General features: G+C 44.7%; 1 protein-coding gene across 1 annotated transcript in view; it reads left to right on the top strand.

The window, feature by feature from the left end:
• PHLPP1 (PH domain and leucine rich repeat protein phosphatase 1) overlaps window positions 1-16,062 on the top strand; it is a 201,537-nt gene that overhangs the window by 111,735 nt on the left and 73,740 nt on the right. The window lies entirely within an intron of this gene.

Below are 16,062 nucleotides of genomic sequence, written 5' to 3'. Positions count from 1 at the left end.
CTTCACTCTTTCTGGAGTTATTTCTCCACTGATCTCCAGTAGCATATTGGGCCCCTACTGACCTGGGGAGTTCCTCTTTCAGTATCCTATCTTTTTGCCTTTTCATACCGTTCATGGGGTTCTCAAGGCAAGAATACTGAAGTGGTTTGCCATTCCCTTCTCCAGTGGACCACATTCTGTCAGAACTCTCCACCACGACCCATCCGTCGGGTGGCCCCACGTGGCATGGTTTAGTTTCACTGAGTTAGACCAGGCTGTGGTGCATGTGATCAGATTGGCTGGTTGTCTGTGACTGTGGCTTCAGTCTGTCTGTCCCCTGATCCCCTCTCTCGGTGCCTACCGTCTTACTTGGTTTCACTTACCTTGGACGTGGGGTCTGTCTTCACGGCTGCTCCAGCAAAGCGCAGCTGCTGCTCGTTACCTCGGACCCTGGGTAGCTCCTCTCAGCCACCACCCCTGAGCTCGGGCGTGGGGTGGCTCCTTTAGGATTTTCTTTTTTGGCACTCTGTTCATTTCAGCCACTAAGATGAACACTTGATCTGAAAAAAAAAAAGTATGTCTTTCAGTTCTGGAAAACTTTCTCATATTTTGTGGTAGTTTCTTCCCATTTTATTTTCTCTTTTATTCCTCTGATTCTTCCTCTGAATTCCTGTTAGGCAGGACCTCCTCGTTTGTCCTCTGATGCTCTAATTTTCTTCTTAATGCCCTACTTCTTAACAACATTTCTCTACTTTATCTTAACCTTCTGAATTTCTGCTGTCCTTATTTTTCAAGAGGTCTTTCTTGTTTGTGTGTTTAGTGTGCATTTTAGCAGCATTCTGTCCCCACCGTCACCCCCGCTTCCCCACAATGGGTGCACTTCTTCCCTTTCTGACGATGCGTCTTTTGCTGTCTTGGTTTCTTTTTCTTGTTTGTGTCAGTGTCTGACTCTCATGTTACCTCACTGGTGATCCTTTCGGGCTTCCCAGGTAGTCTAGTGGTGAAGAACCCGCCTGCCAGTGGAGGAGACGCAAGGGTCTTGGGTTCCATCACTGGGTTGGAAAGATCCCCTGGAGGCGATCATGGCATCCCAGTCCAGTGTTTTTGTCTAGAGAATCCCATGGACAGAGGAGCCTGGCGGGCTGGAGTCCATGTGGTTGCACAGAGTCAGACACGAGTGAAGTGACAGCATGCACAGTGATCCTTCGCTGTCTGTTCCTCTTTAATGGGAGCCCCTGAGAAGTGAATTGGGTGCCGAGGTCTGTGGGCGAGGTCCTCCCTGCATCTTCACGGCAGGGCTGTCGAGGGTGAGCCTTGTGGCTTTGTTGGGGAACTTCCAAAGACAGTATCTGTGGGTCTTCTCTCTCGGGTGAGTAAGTATTCTTTTGGAGAAGGCAATGCCACCCCACTCCAGTACTCTTACCTGGAAAATCCCATGGACACAGGAGCCTGGTGAGCTGCAGTCCATGGGGTCGCTAGGAATCAGACATGACTGAGCAACTTCACTTTCGCTTTTCACTTTCACGCATTGGAGAAGGAAATGGCAACCCACTCCAGTGTTCTTGCCTGGAGAATCCCAGGGACGGGGGAGCCTGGTGGGCTGCCATCTATGGGGTCGCACAGCGTCGGACACGACTGAAGCGACTTAGCAGCAGCAGCAGCAGTGTTCTTCAGGGCAGTGCTTTGGTCTTCCGCCTGGCAGAGCGTGCCGGGGCCCAGGGGGTGCAGCGGAGGCGGAGCTGGAGTCTCGGGGCTCAGTGTGTGCATTCGTGGTTGCCCCTGCTTTCAGAGCAGTGCTCGCTGCTTCCCCTGATGTCTTCAAGCCAGGGTTCAGTTTCCTCAGGGAGTAAACTGGGGAGAGGACCTGGGGTCTCATTTTATTCCTTATATACTCTTCGAAAGTCTTTCTGTACAAGTATAACAAAAGTGCAGTTTGAGTGAGCACGTGTGGGTGGTGCGCATGCTGCGCAGTCGGTTCCTGGTGCCCTGTGCCCTCCTCTCGGCCCCAAGGGTAACCGCTGTCCCCACTGCTGACACCACGCAGTGCTTCTGCCTGTTTCTGTTCATAGTATCTGTGAGTCGTGTAGTACGTACTTGGGTCCAGCATCTTTCATTTGCATTTTTAAAAGCAGAACAAAACATATCCAGTTACATACTATCAGCTTGCACTGTATAGTATGTAGTTTTAATATAAAGCTGTAACTTTGATTTAAGGGGGAAGACTTTTCAGGTTTTCACTGCTAGCCAAGGTTCGTTAAGTTTCTGTGACGTTATGTGTGGGGGAGACAGGCTGAGGGGGCTTGGTTTGTGGGGTCTGAGCATTTTGTGAGGATGATGTTGTGTTGCCCTTTGTTAAAAACAAAATAAAGCAACAACAACAACAAAAAAAACCCTGGGCTTTAAACCAATTTCTTTACTACCACATACTAATCTGAGATTTTGGTCTCCCATCCCCATTATCCGTGAAGGATTTTATTGCTAAGTTTTCAAAGTAATAAGTTTATATGTGTACATGCACACAGGTGTTCAGTACTAGAAATTGAAATTATATATATTTATAACTCAGTTATACTTCAGAAAGTGCTAGTGTGACTTATTTAGGATCGTACAGGTAGTATGGTATTTTTGAGATACGCCATATATTTAATTTCTTGTTTTTAGTTGCATGTTGAAGGAATTTTTGTTCATCTCAGGTGTGTCTTTCACAGGGAATATGTTAGAGAAGAACCAAAGGATAATTTATTTTTAAGTTTTTACCAAATCTCAAGGGATGAATTTCTAGGTTACAGTGTTAGGGCAGATATCCAGAGAAAAACTTTACATATAATGCATTTATAACAGGCGTTGTGAGACTTCTTTTAACCACATATCCCCCTAATTATTCTTTCTATTGCAAATTCTCACCTTAACCAAACGAGCAGTTTTCACAGAGCATCTAAAGCGGCGTTTGCAGCAGCATTCTCATTCTGGAAAGGTGGCGTGCTGCTGTCTGCACACAGGCCAGCAGCTTCAGAGGAAGCATTGTTCTTGGAACTCCGAGTGTCTGTTTTTCCTCTGTTGGCATTGCAGCTCTTCAGTTAGTTTTCAAAGACCGAGGAGAGGCGAAACCAGAGTCGTTTTTGGTAGTTTCAGTGGTTTCTTTCCGGATTGTGTATGTGACTAACAATTACGGTGCGTCATTGACCTCTGTTTATTAGTAGGTACTATTTCACTTATATTAACTGTATTCCGCTTAGGTGTTGCAGGTGGTATTAGTCCTAAGATTGTTAATACAATACATTAAGTTTCTTTGTTAAGTCAATGAAGAGGACAAGTTTTTGCTGGCTTAAATTCAAGGAATATAATTTTCCTTCCTTTGTCTTAGTTTTATTGTTTTGAACACGGTATCAAAGCAGTGTGAACTTATTTATACTAAATGATTTTGGTGTTCAAACATTTGAAATGTACTTTTACATTAAAAGAGCTGAACCTGTCCCTTGTTAAAGTTTCATGAGTAGTCGTGTTGCGCCGACAGGTCTGCAGTTTGTGGGGGCGTCTGTCAGAGAGCTCCTCGGCGGTGACAGTCCAGTGCCGTGCTTACAGAGAGCAGGGTCAGAGGAAACTCAGAAGCAGAGTTTGATGGTAATAATTTGTATGTGTACGTTTCTGGTCGCTTTTCCATGGTGCTTCAAAGGTTGTCTGATTAGACGTGTAATTCCTTTAGCTGAAAAGATAAGAGAGATGGGAGGGGTGAGAATTTTTCAGATGGGAGTGAAGGAATGAAGTTGGGTTAGGTGTGCAAGTATGTGAGTGTAAAAGAATGAAAGCCGTAAAGAAATGAACATTGAGAAACTCGTAATTATGCCTGGCATTTATCAAGTACTTTTCTTCTTAGAAAGCTCAATTTGCTACATTTTGAGTCTCCATGAAATGAAAAACAAGTGACCTTATTTCCTGCTCTCTTCTTTTGGGGATCTTGACATTGTAGAGCTACAGTTAGTCATTTTAATTGCCTATCCCTACCAAAATCTCCAGGTCTTTATAGAAAGAGAAATTTTAATTTTTGTTTTTGTCAGTGATTCCTGAAAACTCACTTTTAGTGGAAATAGTGATAATTCATTAACATAGTGGGATCGGGAGTGGCATGCCAAAATATTTTTTCAGCTTATTTGCCGAACATAGACTGCAGTACTCGGAACAGTTTCCGCTTCTGTGAAGATGCTCTGTCATATAAAAAATGCTACAAGCGAACAGGAGCGGCTCATTGCTGAAGAAGGGGCACAGCCGATGCGTTAGAGACAAAACACAGCACAGTTGCTGCTCAAGGAGAGAAAACTTCAGGAAGGAATTTCCACTGCTGGGTTTGGTGGGAGACTTGCCAAGTGTCTAAGGAATTTCAGAGACTGTATGGAATGCCCTTCCTCCAGTTAACTCTTCCCAACACTGGATGTTCCTTTCTTACACAGCTTTGCTTTTCAGATGGAATTTTGATCCTCTTGGGAAGTTTTCCAGCTCACACAGTTCCCCTTTTCCTTCCCTGAGCGTCTGATCAAAGGAAAGCCTTTGCTTACAGCTCGGGGCACTGCGATTGTGCAGCCCAGGATGCCCTCCTTGGCTACGGCTCCCAGCCTCATTTCTGGCCATAATAGCCTATTTTCTTCTTCCCTCATACAGTGTGTTTAGAAGAGAGCTCAGAGAGAAACAAAAGCTTTATTTATTAACCAGACTGCATTAAATTCGGTTTGCTCTGTTGACTTCTTGGGATCCTTTAAGATGTTCTTTAACTTTTTTTTTTTTTTTCCCACTGAAATAAAAAGTGGGCAGGAATCTTCAGAACCCTTGGCTTGAATCCAGCAAGGCTATTGTATTCTGGCCGGTTCTATTTTTCTGTTTATTTTCGTGGAGCTCTTTACTGGACTCTCAAGTTTCAACTGTTAGAGTTTAATGTTAAACATAATATTTGCAGAAATTTGCTATTCTGCGTGGAAACCAACTTTCCCCCCTGCCTAGCTCTTAGGGGACAGGTTAAGCATGCGGCAAGCAGGCCAATTTTGTGGTTGTTGATGGTTTAATATCATCGTAATTGGGGACTTGGAAACATGAGTAACATCGTTACTGGTGACTCTGAAACAGGTTTCAGTCACTAGCCTGAGGCTGCTGATGGAAGCCAGTGGTGTTCCTCTTTCTCCCTGTCTCCCCTGCCTCACGTCAGACGCACACGGTGACTGGAGCGCCTCTGACAGCACACACGCGGAACTGGAAAACCAAAGGCCCTCGAGGGTTTCTCTTGGTCCTGAGTGTAATTTTGTGATTTGCTGTCCCTCACTGTCCCCCAGAGCAGTCGGGTTCCCGCCGTCGTTTCCATGGCGGGTTAGGCCGGTGCTGGAGCTGGCAGGGCACTTGACGGAGGCCTCCCGATACCGGCACACCCATCCTGCCCTGGTGATGTCTTTGGGACTCGAAATTAACAAGAAACCTAAGGGAAGGTCTGACCTTCAAACAGTTGTTCTTTCCTCCAGTTTAAAAATTTCTGCTAGAAGCCTTACTTTCACCCCAGTGTGTGTGTAGAGGAAGCACCAGAAGGGAGAGGATGGTGGTCATTAGTTCATGTGGCACACAAACCTGTGCATTCTAGATAGGTTATATCCCTGTTCAGTAATTTCCGTAGGTGAATAGCAGTGTCTTCATCTGGAATTCGAGGCTCTCTGAAAAGTCTTTAAGCATCCTTTACAACCACAGCTTGCTTTCTGCTTAAGAGTGTATTTGCTTACTGTTTTCCAGGAATAGAGCTTTTGCCCTCCAAATTAGTGTTTCTCAAAATGTGATTTGTGCAGCGCCTACATCAGAATCACCTGGGGTATTTACTAGAAACAGAGATTCCTGGGTTTCATCCCAGACCTGCTGACTCAGAACCTCTGGTGACGGGGCAGACTGCTGCCTCCCAGCAGTGCTTCCTGACGTCGGAGGCACGGCGCACCCCTGTTTTTTCTGAATGTTCTCTTTTAGATTCCCCATCTGCCTATTCATGTCCCTTTGAGACAAGTGACATTTCTGTAAGCACTCGCGGTATTTTTTTCCCAGTACGTTTTCATCTTCTGCTTTTCATTATAGCAGCTTCGCTCCCAAGCTGTGTCCAGGTCCTTAAGGGGAAAGCTATGCCTCATTCATACATGTGCATGCCTCACTCACCTCTGTGCCCAATGCAAACTCTGAAAGTGTCCAGTGAGTGAATGGTTCAGTCCTAGGATCAGATTTTTATTATACCTACTAAACTTTGGGTATTAGGTTTTTTTCTGTTTAAATACCAGATATTCCTGGTCTGTTCATGATACAGACTTTTAAGCGTTTCACGTCTAAGCGTGTTTCCATGACATAAGTCTTCTCTCCAGCCTTAGCTTGTGTACACCGTCTCCTTTGGTAATCTGATATCCTTGAAAGAGACGTTACCTGGTTTTCACTTTTACATATCCTTGTGTGACTCACCTGGGATTTTATCCAAGTATACTGTGTGGGTCTTCTCTGCTTTGAGAGTAGAAATAGCTGTCTGTTTTCTGCCTGTTACAGAAATGTTTTCTTATTTGTCCTGCTAGTGGGGGGCTTTTGTGCTTAGTTGCTCAGTCGTGTCCCGCTCTTTGCAACCCCATGGACCACCAAGCTCCTCGGTCAGTGGGATTCTCCAGGTAAGAACGCTGGAGTGTGTAGGCATTCCCTTCTCCAGGATAGTGTGGTGGTTAGTGTTAAACATCCTTCAAATAGTGTCGTGATGAAATTGGCTAACTATGGGCAGATCTGTTGGTGAGAAAAATGACAAAATGTAGTCATGGATAAAGTGAGTAACTATTTGATAAGAGAGATGTTTAACTGTAACTTAAGATACCTTTTTTAAATTGTCTTGCCAGTTTATGAAAGAATCAGAAAATGACAGCTTCATGCCACTTACGACTTACTGTTTTCCTGAGTTAGATGGTGCAGAGCTCCTGTGACCTAGTGACTGCTATTTCCACGTGGTTACCGCCTTGTGGTTTGGGGTGGTCCTCTGTGTAATGTGATTCCTGGATTCGCAGCAGCCTGCTCCGGCATGCTGCTTCCTCCCCTTGCTGTGGACAGGAACTCTGTCTTGTTGGCTGTTGTATCCATAGGGTTAACTGAGTCTAGGATTTGGCACAGAGGAAGTAGCCAATAAATGCCTCTTGTTTGAATTATTCTTAAAAGGGAGGATTAAAGTAAAAATTTCTCTCTTTCGGGAATGCTCTAATTTGCCCTTACAGCAGCATGAACATTGGAATTATTGCCCACACTTGAGTGTTCCTTGTTTCCTCGATGGTTATTTTGGAAAAATGATGTCTGTGTGTAGTAGCTTTGGTTTACTTATTTGGCTTTTTTAACATCTGCAGCAGTTTTTAAGAAAATGTTGCTCTGATCCTTCTGTGGCCATAAATGTTAAATTTTATCCAAGTAAAAACATGCATGTGTTTATTTTTGTTTTTTAGTCCTATGAGAAGGTGTTATGGTTGTTTTGCGTATACTGACAGTCATTTACGGTGGTGAGGACTAAGATGGGGTGGTTTCCATTTATTTTGCTTGAATGTTGAGAAGCCGGTTCAGTCAGTTCAGTTGCTCAGTCATGTCTGACTCTTTGCGACCCCATGGACTGCAGCACGCCAGGCCTCCCTGTCCATCTCCAACTCCCGGAGTTCACCCAAACTCACATCCATTGAGTTGGTGATGCCATCCAACCATCTCATCCTCTCCTCTCTCGTCCCCTTCTCCTCCCACCTTCAATCTTTCCCAGCATCAGGGTCTTTTCCAGTAAGTCAGTTCTTCGCATCAGGTGGCCAAAGGATTGGAGTTTCAGCTTCAACATCAGCCCGAATATTCAGGACTGATTTCCTTTAGGATGGACTGGTTGGACCTCCTTGCAGTCCGTGGGACTCTCAAGAGTCTTCCCCAACACCACAGTTCAAAAGCATCAAGTCTTTGGCACTCAGCTTTCTTTATAGTCCAACTCTCACATCCATACATGACCACTGGAAAAACCATAGCTTTGGCTGGATGGACCTTTGTTGCCAAAGTAATATCTCTGCTTTTTAATAAGGTGTCTAGGTTGGTCATAACTTTCCTTCCAAGGAGCAAGCATCTTTTAATTTCATGGCTGCAGTCACCATGTGCAGTGATTTTGGAGCCCCCAAAAATAAAGTCTCTTGCTGTGTACCCATCTGTTTGTTGAGAAGCTGGCAGTGGGCTCCATTAGCATTAGTTGTGCTGAGCTTCCCAGAAGGACCCTAGTGGGTGCTAACCATGAACAAAGCCAGCAGGCCACTCAGGCCTCGGAACAGAATGTTGTGTGTATGCGGCTTCGTTTCCGAAGTTGTAAGGGGACAGCAGGGAAAAATGCCGCCCTAAGAAATGAATGGAAAAGTCACAGTGAGAGTTTGGTGCCAGGGCAGTACGATTCAGGGGCGCGGAGAGGAGTGTGATGCTCCGAGGAGCCGAGTCATGCTTTCTGAAGTGGAAGTTCCCAGCAGTTCTGCAGCTGCCCAAAGACTCAAATGTTTCTCATGCCACACAGCTGCAGGTGAGTCCGAGAAGAACATGGGGCAAAATGTATTCTCTCTTTTCTTCATCATCCAGGAGAAGAGAGACTCTTAAGTGTCTGTCAAATTATTTTTCTTTCTTATAAAATAATTATAGCATGTCCAGGTTGCCCTATATCATTCCTGGACGGGGGCAAAAAATATTAAAACAGGATGTGGGAGTAAGTTCATAAGCCAGGACAGTTTCACATTGAAGGAGTTTGAGTTTGAGGAGTCTGTGGAGGACGAGCGGGAAGCCGCTGAGTGACGTCTCTTTCATTCTTTGACTTAACTAACATTTCTCGTGAAGAAAGGACTTCAGTGCACGTTTTACATCCTTCCCAAGATTTGTTCTTCTAAAGCTAAAAGAGGAAAGTTACTGTGTCTGACTAATAACTTTATTAAAGCATTTTGCTGACTCAGGGCCACAAGGCGGGCTGTGAGGAAGAACAAAAAAATACAGGCATTTGGGAAAAAAGAAAAGAAAAACAATAAATGCAACTGATTTTTACCCAAGCCTTTTTCTTCGTCTGTTTTACTGGAACAGCACCACACTTTTCTCTTTTTATTGTCTTCCCCTAGTGCATGAAATTTATTTAAATTGAATAGAAATCCAAGTGGATGGTTTATTTAATAAATGGTACTGGCATATTTAGTTACCAGAAAAACAGAAAAAAAGCAACTTGGACCTTCATTGAACATAAATATTAGGTGAAATTAAAATCTAAATGTAAAAAATATATAGATATTAGAAGGAAATACAGGAGAATATTTGTGCCACTTTGCGGGTAAGAGGGGCTTTCTCAAGCAAGGTGAAAAACATAGATTCCACAAAGGAAAAAGTTGCCAAATTTGAACAAATAAAACTACTGTGTGGCTAAAGTCAGCGTTAGCAGAGGGAGAAATGAAGCTGTAGGCTGGAGTATCACGCGACTCGAGTGGAGCACACAGCACCGAACGGCACGTGGTGTTCAGGGAGCTCCTACAAATTACTGTGTAGAAGACGAACAACCCAGGAGAAAAACAGTCACAAGAATATGGCTGATTCCAGAGGTGAGCTTCACGAAAAGATGAACTTCACTGAGAAAGAGCCGTTGAAATGAGCTGGTACTTTTGCCCATCAGATTAGCAGCAAAGCTAACGTTAACAAAGGCGGCTAACATTAAAGGCAGTGGAGACAGTGCAGGAAGAAACCCTCTGCGACTGGGAGTGTGAATTTCCACAACTTTTGCTATTTTTTGCTGTATGTATTAATAGAAATAAGCATGTAGTAGGAGATACAAACTCTTGGGTGTAAGACAGGCTCAAAGGTGCACAGCACGGGGAGTGCAGCCAATGCCTTGTGATAGCTGTGGATGGAAAGTAACCTTTAAAAGTCGTATAAAAACGAGAAAATTTAAAAATGTTTGGTTGTACATACTCTTAGACCCATCAGTTATATTTTTAGAAATACAGGTTCACAATCTCTAATCCAAAACTCTTGAGGCTATTTGTGGCTCAGATTTCAGAGATTTTCAAAGATAATACTGTACATATACTGCATAATATATAGGTTTGGGAAAACACTCCATAAGCAAACACCTTTGTATGTCTAAGGGAACAACAGATGAATATTCACATCACTTTAGATCATTTTTGCCACCACATGAATCAAAGAAAAATCTCTCAATTTTTAGAGCTCTTTGGGTTTCAGAAATATCCATGGCATTGGGCAACCATAAACCCTGCAAAATAAAAATCACGGATGCACAAACAAATAGGCTGAATTATTTCTGCCAGCAAACGACTGGCAGTAGTCGGTGCTGGTCGGCGCAGCGCTGGAGCAGAAGCTGGCACGCTCGTGCTCTGTGTTGTGCAGCTCTCAGAAGAGTGAGTCAGACCTGTAGGCGCTGCCACAGAGAGAAGACTTGTATTAGGTGAGAAAGTAAGTTGGAAAAGTGCGTGGTACAATCCCGCTCAACAAGTAGGGAGGGAGGTTATCTCCAGTTTATTCATATGTGTGTTTTAGAAGGAAGAAAGCTTTGGAGGGATGTAATCTGCACACTGGTTATCTCAGGAGGATGAGATTTGGAAGGAAGTAGGGCTTCCCTGGTGGCTCAGATGGTAAAGAATCCACCTGCAATGCAGGAGACCCAGGTTCATTCCCTGGGTTGGGAAGATCCCTGGAGGAGGGCATGGCAATCCACTATAGTATTCTTGCCTGGGGAATCCCATGGACAGAGGAGCCTGGCGGGCCACAGTTCATGGGGTTGCAGGATCACACATGACTGAGCGACTGTACCACTGCTCTTGTCTGGAGAATCCCATGGTGAGAGGAGCCTGGCAGGCCACAGTCCTTGGCATCGCAGGGTCATGGGGTTGCAGGGTCACAGGGTCACAGAGTGACACATTACGGAGCGACTAAGCACCCACGGGGAGACTGCTAACATTTTGTTTACCTGTTTCTCGAGGTTGTTAAAATGGGCACCTATTATTTTGGTAACCAGATAAAAGCACTTTTTCTCTTAGAAGTGAGTATAGCTTGTATTATAGAGCACTGGGAGCTGGCACTCTTCATTAAGATGCAGCGTCTCCAGACCACAGGGGAGCCTGCTTTTCATAATTAATAATTAATGGAAAGCAGGGGGCTAAGCCTGGAGTTACGCTTTTGGCTCCGGCCCTCAAGCAGGGCCTTCATTACTCAATACTAAACCTAATAATTTCCAACCTGTATTAGCCTGTCCCCCTACAGGGAAAAAAACAAGTTAAACTCGAACTGTTACTATGAAACGGAAATCTAGTCTCCCAGGGAACCTTTTTATAATTGACCCACTTGTGGGGAATAATAACTCCAGAAAGTAATATTGATTTTTCTTTAACTCGTTGAGTAAGACAAATGCAGTTTCCTCTTCATGAGTGCAGTGTGTGACACTCATTTTAAACACATTTAGATTGTGTTTAAAAATAGAACTGTTTCCACCATGCTGTCATTTTATTTTACAGTCATATTTTCCTAGTGCCTTAGTTTTTCCTTTCCCAGTACCCTTGGTTCCTGGAAGGAAATTTACTAAAGATTTAGGTGGATCTAAAGCTCAGATAGTCATCATGCTATTTATTTGGTTTTATTTCCTAAATTAATACGGGCTGTATATAGCCCTTACTTTAACTCAGACACAGGAAGAACCTTATGTATAAATCTTTGAGTGTCGGTAGATTGAGGCTGAGAAAGGAGGACAGATTGAGCAAGTCTGTGATAGTGGTAAAGCAAGCCCAGCCCAGGGAGGCATATGAGCATTGATAGCATTTGTGTATTTGTTTTTCTCATCTGTGATGTCTCAGAACATTTATTTGCCTTTTCTTTCCTACCCTTAGAAAACATGACTTCTCTTCATTTTCTAAGGAGTACTTGCTCTCAGGCAGTTTTTCTAGAGGCCAAAATGAAATCAGCTGGTAGATCTGTTTTTAAAATCTGCCGGTGTTATTCAGTCACTCAGTCGTGTCCCACTCTTTGTGACCCCATGGACTGCAGCACACCAGGCTTCCCTGTCCTTCACTATCTCCCAGAGTTTGCCCAGACTCATGTCCATGGAGTCAGTGATGCCATCCAACCCTCTCATCCTCTGTCGTCCCCTTCTCCTACTGCCCTCAGTCTTTCCCAGCAACAAGGGTATTTTCCAGTGAGTCAGTTTTACGCATCAGGTGGCCGAAGTATTGGAATTTCAGCTTCAGTATCAGTCCTTCCAGTGCATATTCAGGGATGATTGATTTTCTTTAGGATGGACTGGTCTGATCTTGCAGTCCAAGAGACTCTAATTCTCTGATACCACGATTTGAAAGCACCAGTTCGTTGCCTCTCAGCCTTGTTCATGGTCCAGCTCTCACGTCCATGCACAGCTACTGGAAACACGATGGCTCTGACTGTGAGGACCTCTGTCGGCAAAGTGACGTCTCTGCTTTTGAATATACTGTCTAGGTTTGTCATAGCTTCTCTTCCGAGGAACAAGCATCTTTTCATTTCATGGCTGCAGTCACCATCTGCAGTGATTTTTGGAGCCAAGAAAACAAAGTCTGTCACTGTCTTCACTTTTTCCCTTTCTGTTAATGTTTGCCATGAAGTGATGGGACCAGATGCCATAATCTGAGTTTTTTGAATGTTGAGTTTTAAGGCGAATTTTTCACTTTCTTCTTTGACCCTCGTCGAGATGCTCTTTAGTTCTTTTTCACTTTCTGCCATTATAGCTGTATCATCTGCATATCTGAGGTTGTGATATTTCTCCTGGCAATGTTGATTCCAGCTTGTGATTCATCTAGCCCAGCACTTTCCATGATGTACTCTGCATATAAGTTAAATTAGCAGGGTGACAATATACAGTCATACTCCTTTCCCAATTTAGAACCAGTCCATTGTTCATGTCCCATTCTTGACCCACATATAGGTTTCTCAGGAGATAGGTAAGGTGATCTTTGTGGATTTTCCAGTTCGTTGTGATCCACATAGTCAAAAGCTTTAGTGTAGTCAGTGAAGCAGAAGTAGATGTTTTTCTGGAATTTCCCTTGCTTTCTCTATGATCCAATAAATATACATAATAGAGATATAAGGAGTAGGATGCATGAATATGATGCATGTTAACGTTTGGGTTAATGTAAGAAACTAAACACCCTTTCCTTTTGTCGAGTTGAATGATTTGTTGGAGAGAGTAGCTTGGAAGATGTTAGCTGGGAATTTAGTGACTGAGGAACGAGATCCATTTAACGTTAAGTGAAGCCTGTAACGCCGAAGCATGCTGTAGTGCTGTCTAGGTTGACCAGGAGGCTAGGCCCGTGCGAGGACAAAACAAATGGCTGCCATTCCAACAGCAGCATTAAGCTGTGTGCCCTTCCGGCCCTGCTGTTGATGAGTTATGGTTGAGAAGCTAGAGAGAGAGGAAAGGGAAGTAGGTTGAGCCCCTGGAAAGCAGAGCGCGTCTCGTGTCTGCAGGCAGCATCCTTCTTCCTGTCCTGTCTCCCACTCCTGTGAGCACAGGAGCGCAAATGGAAGAAACACCGTTTGCCCTGGCTGCAGTGACGTGTCCCCTCAGCGTTTGCTGTCCCCGCCTGTGAGCCCCTCTCGCCTCTCGGCCCCCACTTTGCAGACCATCATGCATTTTGCTATAGGGCCTTTAGGATACCTCGTTTGCAAGGGGCCTTGATGATTTTTTTCTCACAAAACACAATCAGAAGCTTTTTGTCTCTGTAGATGACCAAGAGTGTTTAGTTGATTGTGCTCTTGTGTGACACCTGAGATGGAGACAGAAGTGTGCCTGGAAACTTCAGACTAAGTCAGACCGGAGTTAACACTCACACTGCCCACCGCCATTTGCTCAATGCAGAACTGTACCATGGAACTTCATTTGGAGAGCTAAGATCAGTGTTTCTTAGAGTGGATGAATATTAACTTGATTTCTTCTCCCTATTCTGAGCTCTGTTACAGAACAAACGAACGTGAGTTATATCTCTTTTCTTAAAATGTTTTGTTTGCTCTGTAAATGTAAATTCAGACTTCTCAGGTTGTTGAGTGGTTTGGGAGTGCAGGCTGTGCCTGAATCTGTGTGCAGGTAAGTGTGCATAGAGTTCACAGCGTTCATCGTCCTCCAGGGCCGACAGTGACGCCCTCTGTAGGGCAAGCGAGGGTGGAAAGAGTGCTTTCCACTCACTACTCTGAGGCCATTCTTCGGCCTGTGACTTAGAATGATTAGTAATCGATATCTGTTTGCCTCTAACTCTCTAATAAGATGTAATGAGAAAGCAGGAGAGAGGAGGAGTCCTGATGTATCTGTGTTGAGTAGCTTTCTTTAACCTTGGCACACTGTGTGGGCCTGTGTGTGTATACCCAGGCAAGAATACTGGAGTGGGTTGCCATTCCCTTCTCCAAGGGATCTTTCCAACCCGGGGTCAAACCCTGGTCTCCCACATTGCAGACATATTCTTTACTGAGCCACCAGGGAAGCTCATACATATAACAGATTAAAAACACACACACACACACAGCTTCTTTGCTTTTTAATTTCTAAAGTATCAAAAAGAATCTTTTTATTGATCAACTGATAACTGTAATTATCACAATCGTCTTTAAAATAATTTTATGCATCTTCCATCGTCTGATGCATGGATTTGCCTCTGCTTTCCTATATTGAACATGAATGAAGTTCCTGTAACTTCTTTTCAAGGATTTAATTTTATGGTTTGAGAACTGTTAATGTTAGTTTTAAAAATAAAATTATTTAAGCTGTTTCACCAGATGTGTGTTTTTCCAAAGTCAGCCAAATTTTATTTTAGAATCTGGATCTGTGCACATTTGATTACTTACCTGTCTCACCTGTTAGCATGACAGAACTAAAAATCTTTTATTTTGTCGGAGACAGAGATTTCTAGTCTTTTCTTCCGTAATGGTGTGGGGTCAGCTTGCTCCCTCCTCTGCATTCTTCTTCAAAGGGAGGAAAGATCACGGGCCTCTCCTGATCGCCCATCTCCCTCTTAGCTGATCGTCGCCCTGAGGCGTCTGTGTCACTCCTTTGAGACCAGAGGGAGGGGGTCCTAGGTGATCCTTCTTACTTTCCTGGGGAGGGGTTTTTGAATCAGCAGATGCGCATAACCTGGCAGCTTTCCATAGACATAAAGAAAAGGTGGACCTCTAAGAAGACGAAGGGTTAGAGTTTCCAAAACAGTTGGGTTTTACTGTGTTCTGATCAAGAACTTGAGTTCTCAGAAACAATCATGCTTTGTTGGCTGAACAAGCCTACTGCATGCTGTGTTCATTTCTGGAAGCAGTTGGGGGTGCAGGGCCTCCTCAGCGAGGTGGGGCCGGAGTGAGAGAGGTTTCAGTTGCTCGGACTGGGTTCAGCCCTGGAGGGTGTAGGTTCCAGGGCAGGCATGCAGACGGAGGCCTTAGACCACTTAGCTAAGTGTGTGAATTCTAATAAACTAAAACCTGTTACTGAAACAGATTCTCTCCTCCTGCCTTCACACACAAACTTTTATGACCACCTTTGGATTCAAGTTTAGAATCCCCAGACCCCTTGGGATTCTGTGGCAGGAAGGGGGACCCCTTCCAGGGCCTGACACTCTCATCTGACACTTGGAGATGAATTGTGCGAGGAGACACACGGGCTGACAAAACGAGACTTTATTGGAGAGGGGCACCAGGGTGGAGAGCAGAGGGGTCAGCGAGCCCAGCAGAGCTGCTCTGCCGCGTGGCTCGCGGTCTCGGGTTTCCTCGTGATGGGATTCGCTTCCAGGTTGTCCCTGGCCGGTCATTCTGACCCAGTCCGCCCTGGGCCACGCAGTGCTCAGCCAAGGTGGATGCCAGAGAGGAGGACTCTGGGAGGTGGGAGGACGTGGCGTCTCCTTTGACCTTCCCCGAGCTCTTCCTGTTGGTGGTGGCTCATTAGTTCCATGTTCATTACCAGGACCTCTTGATGTAAAAGAACTCAGGCAGCTGGTGCTTGTGGTGCCAGCCGAGGGGCAGTCTAGTCCATGCTCCCCTAACGGTTCTGCGTTGGACAGGGAGCCGTGT

This window comes from Bison bison, unplaced genomic scaffold, assembly GCF_000754665.1.
Source record: "Bison bison bison isolate TAMUID 2011002044 unplaced genomic scaffold, Bison_UMD1.0 scf7180017864349, whole genome shotgun sequence".
Lineage (NCBI taxonomy): Eukaryota > Metazoa > Chordata > Mammalia > Artiodactyla > Bovidae > Bison > Bison bison.
The sequence above is the reverse complement of the archived record's forward strand: the minus strand, read 5'-3'. Positions and strand labels throughout refer to the sequence as shown.